This window comes from Tupaia chinensis, unplaced genomic scaffold, assembly GCF_000334495.1.
Source record: "Tupaia chinensis unplaced genomic scaffold, TupChi_1.0 Scaffold000217_1, whole genome shotgun sequence".
Lineage (NCBI taxonomy): Eukaryota > Metazoa > Chordata > Mammalia > Scandentia > Tupaiidae > Tupaia > Tupaia belangeri.
Genome location: NW_006159692.1, coordinates 4958990 through 4976318, shown reverse-complemented (window position 1 = coordinate 4976318; position 17329 = coordinate 4958990). Strand labels below are relative to the sequence as shown.

General features: G+C 48.8%; 1 long non-coding RNA gene across 1 annotated transcript in view; it reads left to right on the top strand.

Annotated features, from left to right (window-relative positions):
- The first annotated feature begins 13274 nt into the window (after nucleotides 1-13274).
- Nucleotides 13275-17329, top strand: part of LOC114007692 (uncharacterized) — an 8858-nt gene continuing 4803 nt past the window's right edge. The window contains exons 1-2 of the long non-coding RNA XR_003549282.1: nucleotides 13275-13558; nucleotides 15258-15338. This is a non-coding gene — a long non-coding RNA (uncharacterized LOC114007692). The remainder of the gene's footprint in view (nucleotides 13559-15257; nucleotides 15339-17329) is intronic.

The window sequence follows — 17329 nt, the reverse complement described above, 5'->3', positions numbered from 1 at the left end:
TTTTATTTTGTAAGTAAAGTAAATATTCATTCCAAAATGTGTTTCTTTCGACTATAAAGGAGGATATGAAGAAAGATAAGGAGATATTGGTTAATGATATAAAATTACAAATAGATAAATCAGATCTAGTGTTCTATAGCCTAGTAGAGTAACTATAGTTAAAAGTTGTTTATTGTGTTTTTTTTTTGGGGGAAAGTTTTTTGCTATAGGGTGCGTGTGCTCGCCATGAAGACAGAGACAGAGAGATAGAAAGCGAGAAATCACCTCCTTGGGGGGATGGCCACACCGCAATCCCTTCTCCATTCTCCTCTTGGTTTTTTTTTGCCGGAGCCTAGGCGCACACACACACACACACACACACACACACACACACGCCTGGTGTGAGTTTAAGCTATTGGGTCCAAGACTCAAACCATGGTCGAAATACATGGGAGTCCAGCAACATAGCCATTACGCTAACTAAGAGAGGATTTCGAATGTTCCCAATTCAAATGTTGGAGATGACGGATACGCTAATTACCCTTGTTTGATCATTACTCATTGTATTCTCATAGTAAAAAAAAAAACTCTCTGTGCCCCATAAATATGCATAATTATTGTGTGTCAACTAAAGCAATCAAAATAAATAAGAAAACCCTTATCTTGAAAAAAAAGGATATGATTACTGAAGAAAAGTTAGAAGAACACAAAGTTCAAAGAAGATGTTCAAAATAACCTGAAATCCCTTCTATCAGAGGTAACCACTAATTACATATTATGATCTTTTTTCATATGTACACATATCTGTTTGTTAAAAACAGACTCCTACCCAAGCCAGCAGGTGGTGTGGTGGTTAAGGCACTGGATTCCCACATGGCTGACTGCAGTTCAAGTCCCAGACCCAGTGGCTTGAAAAATCATAAAAATAAATACATAAATAATTTTTTAAAGTACTATAAAAAGTTTTAATAAAAAATAAAACTTTAAAATTTAAAAAAAAATTTAGGGGCTGGCAGGTGGCATGGTGATTAAGGGTGCTGACTCCTACATGGCCAACTGTGGTTCAAGTCTCAAACCTGGTGGCTTGATCTTATTCTCTCTCCCTCTGTCCCTCTGTCTCTCTCTGGTCAAATTTTTAAAATAAGTAAATAAATAAAGTTAAACAAAATACTCCTTTAAAATTATTTTAAATAAATAAATAAACAAACAAACAAACAGACCCCTATCCAGGCTAGCAGGTGGCATGGTGGTTAAGGCACTGGATTTCCACATGGCTGACTCTACTGACTCCAGGACCTGGCAGCTTGTAAAACATTCCAAGTATGTGTGCATGCATGCCCAAAATCCCAAGAAGAAACAGGAGCAGAAGGGATTGCAGCACTGTCACCTCCCTGGGAGGTGATTTCTCACTCCCTCTCTGTCTCTCTGGCAAGCACACATGCCCTATAGTAAAAACTAAAAATAAATAAGAGCCATGAAGCAGACATTCCAGGCTGGGCACTGTGCTCTGTGCTGAGGACGATTTGCCCTTCCTCCCTGGAATCCAGGACAGGAGACAGACCAGAGTCAGGCAGTTCCTCCCAGTGTGACCAGGGCCAAGACAGGGGTAGGTGTGGGCTGCCAGGGAGGCACCTGGCCTGAGCAAAGAAACCCAGAGGATGGGCAGAAGCAAGACAGCCAAGGTGGGCACAGGGGACAAAAGGTGAGGAAGAACATTCCAGGAGGAGGGGCGAGCTCTTATGAAGGCCTGGAGACAGGGAGCTGGCAGGACTTGTTCAGGGAATGTAGATGAGCTAGTAAGTACCATAGCTTAGTGGCCAAAGATCCCACATGGCTGACCTCAGTTCAAATCCTGGCCATGGTGGCTTGAAAAACATGCCAGGCATCTGTGCGTGTGTGCCCCCAATCCCGTAGGATGGGGAAGTGGAGGAGAAGGGATTATGGCATGACCACACCCCATGGGAGATGATTTCTCCCTCTCTCTCGATCTCTCTGTCTCCTCTAGTGAGCACATGTGCCCTGTGGCAATTTTTTAAAAAAAGGAGCTGAGGAGGCATTTGATCCAGGCAGGATGGCCCCTGGTTCAGGATGAATTGGGGCTTGTAAAAAATCTTGAATTGAGTAAAATGAACAGTTTAAAAATGTTCAAAAAAAAAAAAAAGAGGATTAACTGGGAATGGAGAGGAAAAGTGGGTTTGTGGGCTGTTTAGGAAGAATAGGGAGCCAGACTTGGAGGAGCCCGGGGCTGTGCCTGCTCCTACACCATCCATCGCTCCCACCTGACCGCTGCTCGACAGCCAGTATCATCCTAAACCGGTTCCCTCTGACCTCCCAAAGCTACCAGGACTCCTAGCCCTTGGCCTGGCAGCCTCTGCTCACCTGGGAACATGTGGCCCCCGGCTGCCCATCCCAGCTGTCCGCTCTGCCCCTGCCTGGACGCCTTGCCCTGACCTTCCCACACTAGATCCTTCTTGTCCTTCGGGTCTCTGCTGAAACTCCTCAGAGCAGACCTCCCTGAGCCTCTGCACTATTCGCTTTCTCTTAGTACAGAGAGAATGTATTTGCAGAGGCTTTTAGTCTGTCCACTGCCCCCTCCCTCCCCATATGAACACTTTGACTGTCAGGCCACAGGGACAGGGACCCTGCCTGACAGCTGGTTTTCTGTCATCTCTCAGGCATCTAGCACTATGCCTGACACAAGCTGGTGTTCAGGACGTAACTGGAGTGAGTAACGAGAGAAGGAAGCCCACCGCTCTACCTGCAGTCAGAAGAGTTCCCTTCAGTTCCCTCAAGCTGCATCTCCAACCTCATCCTTACACACATTCTCAGCCTGTGCACACACGTGTGCACACGCGCACACACACACACCATGCATTCACATGTATGTCATAGACTCAGCAATACCAGCCTAACTACAGTTCCCCAGGTACCAAACCTTTGCACACATGGTTTCTCCCATAGCCCTCCTAGCTCAGTCAACTTCTATTGACCCTCCAAAGCCCAACTCAGACATTACCACTTTCAGGAAGCCTTTGCCCATCAGCCCAGCACAACTAAGTGAGTTTTCCTGTTCCGTCGGCTCCCCCTGTACTGTTTCATCATTGCACCTGCAGGTCAACATGAATTTGAATTCTCTGCAACGGCTTCCCTCCTGGGCTTGAGAGCAAACCCCCTTTCAATTCTGGAGCCCCAGGCTCCTTGGTGTTTCTGAAATCATAATGCACTGTTACTGGGTCACAGCGCCTTCTCCTCTCCCTTCCGAAAGACCTGCCTCAGTTTCCCAAGGCCTTCACATGAGACGCTCTTTTGCTTTTAGACATGGAGCTGCCTGCTGATTTAGCCGGCCTCATCCTTGACCTTCAACAGTCAAGGGCCCTCCCTTCACCCCCAGCATTTTATGTTTTATTTAATTTTATTTTTAAAAAACAATATTTCATTTTATTTACTCATTTGTTTATTTTAATTTGACCAGAGAGAGAGAGGAAAAGTGAGAAAGCAAGTCACCAGGTCCAGGACTCGAACCGTGGTCAGCCATGTGGGAGTGTCCAGCACCTTGACCACCATGCCACCTGCTGGCCCCATTCCCAGCATTTTTATATGAGTGAAAGTCAATTTTAAAAGTGGACAAAAATCCAAAGGAAGAAATCTATCTCAATGGCCTTCTCTTGGGGGAGGGGGGAGCAAGGAACAGGAACACGGGGTCTGAGAAAGGAAACAGACTTCTTTTCATTAAGCTTGTGTCAGTTTTCACCATGAGTCTGTTAGTGTTCCAGTTACACTGTAATATTAAAGCAAATAAAGCGTACATGCAGGGCAGGAAAAGGGGAGAAAGCCATAAGACGGAAAAGGCTTCCGAGGTCAGGCTCTCGCAGGGAGCAGTGGGTGGGCCCCCAGGCTGGGCTGGAAGCTCTCTGCACCATCTGCTTCCCCAGCCTCCCTGCCCATCTCCATCCTCCATCACCGAGTGAACTAGCAGAGACACGCCCATGACCAGCCGCAGAAAAATGGTGAGGACCGGGACCACCAACTGAATTTCCCTGCTGTGAGAGTTCCAGATATTGTCCTACCAGAGGAGACAAAGGTGGCACCATCAGTTACTGGGGACTTGCTATTCCAGCAACAAGGCTCGGCCCTGGGGTTCCACCAGTGAAGAGGGCAGGGCGCACCTTTGTGGGCCTTTCCAGGGTAATGTGGGAACAGCCATTCACATGCGGTGCAATTCTTCCACAGTGAAAATTAGTCCTGGGTAGGTGCAAGTGGAAAACGAGGTAGATTTCTTTTCTCCTCACAACAGCTTCAGTTGGCCTACGTCCGCACACCAAGATCCAGGGCCAGGTAGGCCCATCATTTCTTGGCTACCCAAGGAACCCAGAACAGTTTTCTCACCACCCCAGAAAGTCTGGGGGCCACTTGGTGGCTCCAGCATCTCTTCTCCCAGGACAAAGTGGCTGCTTTGCCCAGTGTTGGAGAAAGGATACTCCTTTGGGTGCTAGGAAACGGGTTGCTTTCATTTTCCCTCTCCTCTTTTTACGAACCTGGTAGCGCAAAAGGTCCTGGATTGAACCCACCTTTGGCTGTTACGTCTCTTGATAATTATGCACAAGGCAAGGAAAAGCCACTGCAAACATTACAGCAAACTGAAACTCGACACTTGGCAATTCAACTTAGCCACGCCAAGCCCGTGACAGCGCGGGTATAAAACATCCACAACAATGCGGCCCAGTGGCTATTACGGTGATTTACTCTGGACCACATGAAGTTCAGTGGCCGGGAAAGAAGGCAGAGCCTTAAATGCTCTTTCATGCTGGTGTCGTAAATTCAGATCATGGCTTCAAAGGTGGTGCCAAAGTGGTGGTTACCCAAAGTCAAGGGGCCTAGGTTTTGTTTTCCAGGGCAAAGGGACACCATCAATGAGGGGAGCGTTCTGTGGAGATGACCCAGGGATGGGTTCCCGGCCACTCTCCGCTAGCTTTGTCCCTTTGGCCTAGAGGAAGGGGCATAAAAGGTGTCAGTGGCCCGATGTGCGGTAAATCACTGGTTGAACTGGTGAGGCTGGGTGACGGCCTTCCAGGCCCTTTCTCCTGGAGGCCAAGCCCAGAAGGCCCCAGACGCAGTGACCCCACCCATGGGTCATCAGGAGTGTGGGACCAGTCAGCCTGCTCAGTCCCCAGAAGAGTCTTCTCCCAGGGTTGGGAGGAGGTGATGGGAGAGGCATCCTCAGTTCCCCCAAAGAAAGGCCTCGGCCAGGTCTTTGGATGGGAATTAGAGGAAAACACCACACGCTGATACTGAGTGTTTCATAATCTCCCATAGCTATTGAGCTTGGGCTTTATGCCAAGAACAGTGCTCCTGAAAAGAAAAAAGATTTTGTCTCAGAACCAGAAAGACCAATGGTTTTCCCAGGTGGGTAGGCTGGATCTGAAACAAGTATTGAAGTCGTTCACTGACAGCACCATCAATAAGGGAACAAGGCCCCAGGGTGGGCCCTTGAGAAGGAAACGTGATTCCAACTGCATTTTCCAGGACTGGAGGGTAAGAAAATGCCCCCCCGCAATCACGTAGCTCACTGCGTCCACGTGAGCACGAGCTGTTTTATAGGACAGTGAGAAATTTCGCTTATGTTTAAGATTTAGTCGAGGCAGTGCGTGTGCACTTAGAGATCAAGCATTGTTAAACATAAAAAACAACTTTGATGCATTTCTGGAAAAGAAATGTCTTTCTCTTTATTGGATGTAGTAAAATAACAAGTTGGCACAACTTCCATCTCAAGCCTGGTTATTTCTTTCTTTTCTCTCTTTTTTTTTTCTTTTGTAAGAATATTGGGGCCAGCAAGTTGTATAGTGGTTAAAGTGCTGGACTCCTACATGACCAACTGTGGTTTGAGTCCTGGATATGGTGACTTAAAACACACCAAGCATGAGTGTACATGTGCCCAAGATTCTGAAAGGAGAATGGAGGAGAAGGGTTTGTGGCATGGCCATCCCTCCAAGGGGTGATTTCTCACTTTCTTTCTCTCTGTCTCTGTCTCTTCAATGACCACACACACCCTATTGCAAAAATCTCTCTCAAGAAAAAAGAATTATTTATTCCATTTTATTTATTATTATTATCATTTAATTTGCTACAAGGCACATGCACTCACCATAGAGAGACAGAGAAAGAAAGAAAGAAAGAAAGAAAGAAAGAAAGAAAGAAAGAAAGAAAGAAAGAAAGAAAGAAAGAAAGAAAGAAAGGCAGACGCCAGGTCCAAGACTCCAACCACAGTTGGCCACATGAAAGTCAAGTGCCTTAACCACCCCGCCATCTGCTGGCCCCAGCCTGGATATTTCTGAAATGGGAAGAGTTGAGAAACAGCATGTGACCCAAGAAGACCCACTGGTTCAGGAGTCCTGGAGTCTAATCCCACCCTGATACTCACTTGCTGTGTTACCTGCCTCCTTCTGGGCTTCAGGTTCGCCTTCTAAGATGAGGGATCTGATCTCTGAGGCTCCCTCCACTCCATCTCTAAAGTTTAGGTCTTAACTGGTTTACTGCCAGGGCAGCCTGCCTGCTGGACATCCCAGCCTTAGTGTTACACAGCAGGGTTTCCCTAGAGGAGTGGAACCAAGAGGGCTAGTGATTTGGGGCCCTCCTACTTTCCCCTTCCTGTGGTTGCAGGGCTGGAGTTGCACTATCTTCAGATCCTACAGGAGCAACGTGCTACACACTACATCACATCATCTTCTGCATGCATCCCACCTTCATAGCCTAGTACAGGGATGGAAAGCAGCTCATATCTTGTTTGCATTAGTCAGGGAATAGAAATCACACCAATTACGTTAACAGACAGAATTTGGTACAAAGACTTGCTAACTAGGTAACCAAAAGAGTAAAAAAGAAATCTAGGTTAGCAGGGAGGTGCCAACCATCAGAAGCAGTTGCCACCCTACAGCTGAAGCTCACTGAGAATTGTGAAGACATTCAAGGTTGGAGGAGGTGCCCACAGAGGCAAACTCAGACCTGCAAGGAGGGGACGGGGGCTGATGCTGACGCCTCTGCAGGTGCACAAGGAGGCCGGCTTGGCAAATGCTGGCGAAACTACAAACGGATTTGGCTTTTGCTACAAAAGGAACGGCTGTGGCTGGGGTGGCCACGCATTGCCTGGGTGACAGGGACAGGAACCACCAGCAGACAAGGAGGAGCAAGTGCCTTCGTCCTCTTCCTCCTCCCCCTCCTCTTCCTCCTGCAGCCTGGCTGCTTCCGTCTATCTCCTCGTGGTGGGCAGAGTCCCAGCCCCAGCATTGCGAAGCAGGTGCTGAAGGGTGAGTCTGGAGCTGAGACACCTTCAGGCTGTGTGTCGCAGCTACAGGCCCAGCTGTCTGCAGCTGCTTTGGGAATACCTTCCTGAGTGCAGCAATGAGGCATCTGAGGACTAGTCTGGGCGCAGCAGAAAAATATTTTATGATGAAGTGATGATGTCGACCATGAGCCCAGAAAAGAGAAATGGTTCCATGAATGCTACACATTTGTCCTTTCACTGGTGACTAGCTCCCATGAAGACAGAGTCCTGCTTCCCAACCGTAGGAGCGTGACAGCTGAGTCACAGAGCCAAGACGATGACCTGCAGGGTCCGTCCCCCCCGCTGTCCTAGCCAGCTCTTGCTTCTCTAATGCCTACAAGGACACAGCCATGTCCAGAATCTGCAAGTAAAATTTAGACCCTTAACTCAGGGATGTCCAAGAAAATGTGAACGGGAACAGGAACGGGACGGCTTGAAAGGATGTGTGCGGCTGACTAGTGCCCTCAAAAAGGATATTCTTCCCGTAGGGCTTTGGAGGGGAGGGCGAGAGGGAGGAATGGGGCAGAACCTTGGACAGCAGCACAGGCCACACACTCCCACAGGCCTACAAAGACAGTCAGAAAGCTAGCAAGGTTTTGGAGTCAGGTAACCATGGGTTCAAATCTCAGGTCAGCAAATCTTTGTGTTTAGAATTAAGTGACAATGGGTCTCTGTCTGTAAATGAGGTGGGTAAGAATATAAATTAGTTCTTTAAAATTCAAATTTGTGAGACCAGCAGACGGGTAATGGTTACGTCACTGGACTTTCACGTAGTTAACCGCTGTTCGAGTCCTGGACTCAGTGACTTAAAACTCACGCCGGAAGCATGTGCATGTGTGCCCAAGACCGCGAAAGGAAAATGGAAGAGACGGGATTGTGGCGTGGCCATTCCCCTAAGGGGTGATTTCTTGCTTCCTGTCTCTCTCTGCCTCTCTGTCTCTCCAGTAAGTGCGCATGCCCTATAGTAAAAGTTTCACTCTAAAAAATAACAATTCAAATTTGTTTCTATTTTTCAGATAAGTAATAATTCCAATTTTTTCCAAAAGACCGTTGGGATGATTTCAGGAATGCGTCAGAGCCGGTCTACCTGGCTTGCAAGAGAGGGCTGCATATTCCCTTTCCAACTGTGCATTCAGCGACCTCACATTGTCAGCCTGAAATCAGCCATGAGAATAGTTAGCAAAAGGTGCACATCAGGGATTTTTTTTTTTTTTGAGACCCAGATTACCAGCATGTCACTGGTCCCCTTCCCTCCTCAAGGCCTATGTCAAGGCTGACAGAGGAAGAGGGAAGGAGGGTAACTTGGTAATGGAAGAGGGCCTGTAAGTCTTCAACCGTGACTCCACACAGGCACCCCGAGGCACCCCAGTTCTTGTCTATAGTTAGGGCAGAGCACGACTCTCTTCCGCCTCTGGGCCCTCTGCAAGGCTGCCCTGGTTCCTTCTGCTGACCCTCAACAAAGGGCCCTAACCTCGCAGCTCTGGTGGGGAGGGAGCGCTCTGTTCTCTGCACCTCTCCCTCCAGCCTCCGTGTGCGTGTGTGAGAGAATAACGTCATTCCCTTCACAAATAATATTATTAATGTGTTCAAGCTTTTAGAAAGAAAAGTCAGGAACATCTGTCTTAAACCACCCTGAGCTCAGGAGCACAGGGCAACTCTGTTGGAATGTGGGAGGAGGTAGAGGGACACTGGGAAGAGGCGAAAGGTTAATATGGGAAAAGAGAATAATGTCGTTCCCTTCACAAATACTATTAATGTGTTCAAGCTTTTAGAAAGAAAAGTCAGGAACATCTGTCTTAAACCACCCTGAGCTCAGGAGCACAGGGCAACTCTGTTGGAATGTGGGAGGAGGTAGAGGGACACTGGGAAGAGGCGAAAGGTTAATATGGGAAAGAAGTCAGGCCACAAGCAGCGCCTGAATTCTGAGCTTCGGGGTTCCTTCCCATTAGAATGCGCTAACAGTTTTTCACACTTCCCACTTGAGGTCTAAAGGACAAATGATGTCAGTAAATAGCCTCGAAAGTCCTAGCACAGAGTAGGTCCTCAGTAAATGGTGGCCTTCGCTGAGGCTCTGCCCACCGAGAAGACACAGCAGGGAGGGAAGGCGGGGGTCTGCAGTGCCTCCTCCTGCTTTCCCTTGCACAGTGGCAGACTGAGCCTTTAGCTCAGATCACGTGACCCTCCTTCTGGGCTCTGAGAAGCAGATATTGGTGCATTAATAGGGAATAAAACTCCCCCACATACTCAACTACCATGAAACGCCCCTTATGTTCAGCAGAAAGAATTTTTTTGGGGGGGTGGGGGGGCGGAGAGGTTTTTGCTATAGGGCACACGCACTCGCAAGACAGAGAGACAGAGAGACAGAAAGCGAGAAATCACCCCCCCGGGGGGGTGGGGTGGGGAATGACCATACTACAATCTCTTCTCCTCCATTCTCCTCTCGGGATCTCGGGCACGCACACACACGCGCCCGGCGTGAGTTTAAGCCACCGGGTCCAGGATGTGAACCGAGGTTGACTACGTGGGAGTCCAGCGACATAGCCATTACGCCAACTGCTGGTCCCAGCAGAAAGAATATTTAACAAGCGGCCGGCCCACTCGCAGTTCCCCTCAGAGCGGGGAGTGCAATCTCCTTGGGCAGTTTCCGCTCAGTCCCATTCCACGTCTCCTGGTTGCCTCCCACCCCAGCTCTGCACGCTCCGCCTGCTCGGCTTCGCTGTAACCATAGCGGCCATGCACCTTCCCCTGCCCTGCTTTGACAAACCCGGATTCCCTCTTCCCCGCCCCAACACTGGACTGTCCTCAGCAGTCTTCGAATGTCCTCGACTGAACCTTCCGGGCGCTACACCCTCAGCCCATCTCCCACTGAGCTCTTGGTCTTCCCCCTTCCACACTGACCGAGCTCTGTATTCTCCAGCCCCCACGTCTGGCCATCCCAAACCACTCCCCCACTCTCCTTCCTCTCATCCAGGCGAAGGCAAGGTTTATGGTCCTAATTCCTTAACGGCACCTGCTTCCGCGGCCCTTCTCTCCAGGCACTTTAGAACAGCCACTGTTGCTCCCAGGGACAAGAAAATTCTTCCCCCAACTCCTTTCTCGCTCTCCCACCTGGCCCCTTCCAGTCCAGCCTTCTCTGCTTAAAACAGATCTGAATTTGTTCCAGCCCTCTTCAGTGGCTCCACCCCAGCACCCTCCATTCCTCTGTGTAGAGAAGAGCTGACCCAGTCTGCAGTATTTCCAGCATTTGTAAAACCAGCCCCTGGCCAGCTAGGTGGTGCAGTGGTTAAAGCAGTTGGATCCCACATGGTCAACTAAGCAGTTTGAGTCCTAGACCTAGCAACTTGAAAATCACAATGGGTGTGTGTGCATGCATGCCCAAAATCCTAGGAGGAGAATGAAGGAAGAGAACTGCGGTGTGATTATCCCCCATGGGGGTGCGCTCTCTCTCTCTCTCTCTTCAGCAAACCTATGTGCCCTATAGCAAAAATAATAATAATAATAATAATATTAAAAATAACACAGCCTCCTGTGCCCCGCAAAACTATCATAAAGCTTGTGCAAACATCGTAGAGTGTAGTTACGCAAACCCTGATGGCACAGCCTACTACACACCCGGGCTGTATGGCATAGCCCGTTTATTAGGGCTGGGATGAACCGAACACGAGGTTAAATTAGGCACAAGAGAACACGAAGCAATGAAGAGCTATAGTAAGTATGAGATGTGTGAGGCTGCTGCTGACATAGCGCGGCATACTAGCTTATGGTGAACCCTTTTTCCATAAGATGTACACCCTAAAATAATGATCCAAGTATAGGAAATATGGGGCCAGCAGGTGGCATGGTGGCTAAGGTGCTGAACTCCCACATGGTCAACCGTGGTTTGAGTCCGAGACCCGGTAGCTTGAAAATCATACTGGGCACATGTGTGTGGGTGCCCAAAATCCCAGAAGGAGAATGGTAGAGAGGGGTTGGGGTGTGGCCATTCCCCCTAGAGGGTCATTTCTCACTTTCCCTCTCTCTGTCTCTCTCTGGTGAGCACATCCGCCCTATAACAAAGGAAAAAAAGAGAAATGAAGACTTTGCACAACACAGACAATGCGTAGAGTCGACTACTTATTACATGAAAAGCAGACTAGAAAACTATACCATAGTATGATATCAACAATGTCGATCGTTCTAAACTATTGTAAAAAAAAATTTAAAAAAAGGAAGATACAGGGCTGGCAGATGGTGTGGTGGTTAAAGGTGTTGGACTCCCACATGGCTGATTGTGGTTTGAGTCCCAGACCTGGCAGCTTGCTTTCTCACTCACTCTCTCTCTCTCTCTCTCATTCTGTCCCTCTGTGATCCAATCAAAAATAATAAATAAATAAATGGATAAAGTTAAATAAAATTTTAAAAAGGAAAATATAACCAAATATTTTTTTAAAGTATAGAAGATACATAAGCCAGTAACAGACATTCATTGTCATTATTGCTATGGTTTATGGTTTGTCCCTCCAAGGTTCATGTGCTCAAAGCTTGGTTCCCAGGTGTGCAGGTGTTAAGAAGAGGTTGGGCCTAGTGAGCAGTGTTCGAAGCATGGGGACAATGCAAGATTAGGGAGGGAGGGAGTTCTGCTCTCACGAGTATGGTTAGTCGCCGAAGAAAATGAGTTGTTATGAAAGTAAGACCATGGCCAGCCAGGTGACGTGGTGTTAAGGAGGTTAGATCCCACATGGCTGACTGCATGATTTGAGTCCCAGACCTGGTGGCTTGAAAAATATGCCAGGCATGTGTGCAGGCATACCCAAAATGCAGAGAGGCGGGAAAGGTGGAGGAGGAGGGATTGCGGCTTGGCCATGCCCCTCGGAGGGTGATTTTAATTCCCTTCTCTCTGAAATCTAAATATCCATCATAGGTGGTAGGAAAATAAATTGTGCTATGTTCATATAAGGGTGTAATACTCAGCAATAGAAAGAAATGATTGCACTATTGCATGCACTGGGTGAACCTCAAAATAATTGTGAGTACAAGAAGCCAACCAAAAAGAGGGTCCTATATGATTCCATTTATATCAGATTCTAGGAAATACAAACTGACCTATGATGACAGACAGTAGACAGGTGTTTTCCTGGGAGTACAAGGAGGAGAGATGAAAGGAGAGAAAGGCCGCACAAGGGCGCCCTCTGTGAAGACCCTATATACAACCCCTTGACTCTGGTGAGAGCTCCATGGGTATAGATGAAGGTCAAAATTGAGGACATTGCATACTTCAATGTGTGCTGTTTATGGTGTATTAATTATTCTTCGATAAGCTATCAAAAGAAAGCCCACATATGCAATAGCTTTTAAATATCTGCCCAGCCTTAGAATTTCTCCCAGAATTTCTTTTTTTTTTAAGAATTATTTACTTTATTATCATTTTTTTTTCATTGCTATAGGGCATGTGTACTCATGACAGGGAGCGAGAGAATGGAGAGAGAGAGAGAGAGAGAGAGAGAGAGAGAAAATGAGAGAGGGAAATGCGAAAGCATGCCTCCAGGTCTGGGACTCCAACCACAGTTAGTCATGTGGGAATCCAGCACTTTAATCACCATGCCACCTGCTGGCCCCACCCCACAGAATTTCTTGCAGCAGCTGGTTTCTGGTGCCTTCCCCTCCCTGCTGCCTCCAGCATAGACATGGGGCTGGAGTGACTGCAGTCTGAGGAGCCAGGCCCTCCCATCCCCATGACTCCAGGTGACCCAGGACAGGCTCCAGGGCCTTTTCAGCCCCTTCCCCCAGCCTCCAGCAGAGTCACGGAAAGGAAGGCAAACCCCCCCCCTCCGCTCACAACCCACCTTCTGCCCCACAGACTCAGCCTGTAGCTGCAACAGCCCTCTCTTGGGCTTATCAGTTGTCCCCAGGCAACAGCTGGGGAGTCTGCAGTAGGGGCCCCTCTTCTCCCCCCCCCTCCCGGCTCCTTTCTGACCTTCCTAGCTGAGGACAGCACCTCCAGGGCCCTCCCTGAGCCCATGAAGCCCCAACCTAGCCCTCTCAGTCGGTCATTTCTGGGGCATCCCCTGCTGTCCCTCCAAGGAGATTGAAACAGTTTGGTTCTCTCTGAGAGCTTCTGTTTGCAGGGAGGAGTTTGTCACACATGCTAATGAACAGCCAGGTGACAAGCAGACTGGGACAGAAGGGCCGGGGTGGCTCTGTGAATCCTTCCTGTCTGTACTGATAAGATGCGGACAAACCAGTGGACAAACCAGTGACGAGGCAGCTGTCTCCTGAACTGAGGTAGGTTCACCTCCTCCACTCAGCTCCCAGGCCTGGTTGGTAAAGAGGCCTGGTGGAGTGGGTCTGAGGGTGGCAGGCCCAGTTCCTGCCACTTCTCCACCGGGCCTAAGCTCAGGGGCGTCTCAGCTGAAGCAGGAGTAGCGGAGCACTCAGCTCCTGAAGTTCTGAAAGGGCCTCTGTAACACAAGGCCATGTTCCTCATCTCAGTGGCTTCCTTTTCTTGCTACAAAAGCAGCTCATATGTACCGTAGAGCATTCTGAGCACAAAGAAAGCACAGAAGAAAATGAGTCCACGCGCAGTCCCGCCATCAGGGGTATCCATTTTCATTTTGCTTTTATTTATTTATTTATTTTAAGAGAGATGTTTGCTATAGGGCACATGCGCTCACCAGAGAGACAGAAAGAAAGACATCACCTCCCCCAGGCGGGGGTGGGGGGATGGCCATGCTGGAGTCCCTTCTCCATTCTCTTGGGATTCGGGGCAAGCACACACACGTGCTTAGAGTGAGTTTTAAGTTGCCAGGTCTGGGACTCAAACTGCAGTAGACTATATGGGAATCCAGCAACGTAACCATGATGCCATCTGCTGGTCCCCTTTCTTCTCTTTTCACTGTGTAGGTATTTTTTTTTAAAGAATTATTAATTTGATTTGATTTGTTATCATTTTTCAATTTGACCAGAGAGACAGAGAGAAAAGAGGGAAAGTAAGAAAGCAAGCCACCAGGTCCAGGACTTGAACCTTGGTCAATCATGTGGGAGTCTAGTGCCCCAACCTCCACGCCACCTGCTGGTCCCCTCTATGAGTAGGTTTTAAAAGCAAATGCAAAATCATCACAATAGAATATTTATTGAGCAAGTGCTTACCATGTCACTAGGTAATGCCAGGCACTTGACATGAATTAGCTCATGCTCACTCTGAGGCGTAATGTAGTTACTTCCCCCACTTGACAGATGGAGAAACTGAGGTTTGCAGAAGGTAAGTGCCTTGTCCAATGTCACCGAGCAATCAAACAGCAATCCCAACCCCGGAAACTTCATTTCAGAACTGCTACTGTCACTCTTTCTGCTGTGACTCTGACTGAATGCCCCATAAATATCTTTTAGCATCATTTTCTTAGAATTATTTATTTTAACTGTATTTATTATTATTTTAATATGTTATAGGGCTTGTGTGCTCACCAGCGAGAGATGGAGTGAGAGGGAAGGGGGGGAGGGTGAGAAAGCAAGCCACCAGGTCTGGGACTCGAACCGCAGTCAGCCATGTGGGAATCCAGTGCCTTAACCTCCATGCCACCTGCTGGCCCTCAGCATCATCTTTAATTACTACTTAGTTCTCTCCTGTCCAGATATGCCATAAGTTCCCCAATCCCTTTCAGTAGGTTGTTTTCAACATTTCCTATAATACATTCTCTAGCAAGCATCCTTATAGTTAAATATTTGCCCAAAAACTAAAATTTGAATCCTTGGGTCAAATCATATGTATAATTTTAAGGCTTTTATATGTGTTGCCAAGATTGTCTTCCAAAAATAATGAGCCAAATTATACTTCATACATCCTCATCCACACTAGAATACAAAGCATTCTTCATCCAAGTGATTAGAGGCAGCTCAAATTCTGCCACATGAATAATAAAATTCGGATTAATTAGGGGTTTGGGGTAGTTCAACCATTTCCAGTGGAAATTCCATCCCCCCATAGCAGAAGAGCTGGAGCCAGACACGGCGCAGAAAGGAGTCTGGGGCGGAGAGACAGAGACCAACGTCTGCTTAATTGAATCAGGTCAGTAATTCTGAAGTTCTCAGAAATGCCTTTGTTTCCATCACTGTCACTGCACAGTCACTGTCAGTGACCAAGAGGGAGAACAGTGTGTGGAATGTCCCTGAGTCCCCCGGCTTCGAGTCCAGCAGGCGGCAGCTTGGAGCAGGAAGAGGGCCGTCCCCAGGTCAGGCTGCAGGGCCCTGTCTCAGCCCCGGCATTGCCTCTGAGCCTGGGCAAGGCAGGCCGAGCCTCATTGCTCGCGTGTGACCACTCAGGGTAGAATTACTCTAGCGCTAGTTCCCACCAGCACCAAGCCCCTGTGTCCTAGAGCGGGACGGGAACTAACACCCACTCACACCTGTGCTCCCACTCCAGCCAGGCACAAAGCGAGCACTTCAGCGTGTTACCGATGTAATTCCCACAGTCTTGGTGACACGACTGCTGTCCTTGTAGACAGATGAGCAAACAGGCACAGGAAGCTGATGTGATTCGCTCAAAGTGGGAGTGAGGCCAAAAGGAAGAGCCAGAATTTGAACCCAGGACCATCTGACCCGCTTCTCCTTTCTTCTCCTCCTCCTCCTTTTTTAATTTGTAAAAGGACACGTGCACTCGCCAGGGAGAGACAGAGAGAGTGAGAAAGCACCCTCTGTGAGGGATGGCCACGCTGCATCCCTTCTCCTCCGTGTCTCCCTCCTTTGGGATTTTGGACACACACACACACCCCTCTGGTGCGCTTTTTAAGGTACCAGGTCCAGGCCTTGATCCGCGCAGTCGGTCATGAGGGATCCTGCCACCTTTACCACAGGTCACAGGCTAGAAAGCCCCCGAAGGCGTTTCCCTGGGATCTGAACACAAGCTCCTTGAGGGCGAGGGCCACGTCTGCACAGGCCCTCTCTCTGTCCCTGGCACTAGCCCAGTGCCGTGGCCAGCCGTGAAGACCTGTGGCCGCCTTAGTGGGCAGACACTGCATGACAAATTCCCGGAAACTGAATGCACCCACATAGAGCCTTGGCTTCTGCAGGTCAGAGTCCAGGTGCAGCCTCACCAGGGCCTCTGCTCAGTACCTCACAAGGCTAAATTGAAGGTACAAGCTAGACGATTTCTCAGCTGGAGCTTGGGATCCTCTCCCAGGGTCACTCAGATCACAGGCAGGTCCAGTTCCTTGCTGCTGTATGACTGAGGTCTCCCTTTTGAACCTCTCTCAACTCCTAAGGCCGCCCTCAAGTCCTTGCCAAGTGTTCTCACCCCCTCATCTTACTCCCTCTCAGTCTCACCCTTAAATCTCTTCCAACCCTTCCGAACCCACCAGGAAGGGCTCGGTCCCCTTTAAGGGCTTCCCTGATTGAGTCAGGCCCCCTGGATATAATCTCCCCTGTGGTTGCTCAGGGGCCAGAACTGCCTCTGTAAAACCCCTCCCACACAGCCATGAGTCACATGACAGGGAGAAGTTCTGAGAAACACGTAAGGCACCTTCGTCATGACGCAGACATCACAGGGTGCCCTTCTACAACCCTGGACAGCCACCACACACCAGGCGCTGCGGTGTGGGCCATGTGCTCCTTATAGGGCCACCATTGTGTGGGAGGCCCATCACTGACCGAGTTCACGCTGCATAGCACGTGACCAAACCAGGTAGCCTCACCTCAGGACTGACAGCCAGCCCAGTCACAGTCACACACAGGGACGGAGCGGTCAGGGACGTAGGCCAGGACTGGGGGACTTGGGAGCCATCTTGGAATTCTGTCTACAGAGACTGTGTGCATGAGAGAATGAATCAAGGGAGAGCTCATCTGTGCACACAGGAGGGAGCAGAGTGAGTTAAATGCGGACTAACTGGGTTTACCACAGAATTCTGAGTTTGAGTGTGATCAACAATATGTTGGGGGAAAAGGAATTGAAGACAACTGCAGACAGCAGAGATAGGGTGGGAAAGGGCAGAGGGTCAGACATGGGGTTAAAAAAAAAATATATATATATATATGTGTGTGTGTGTGTGTGTGTGTATATATATA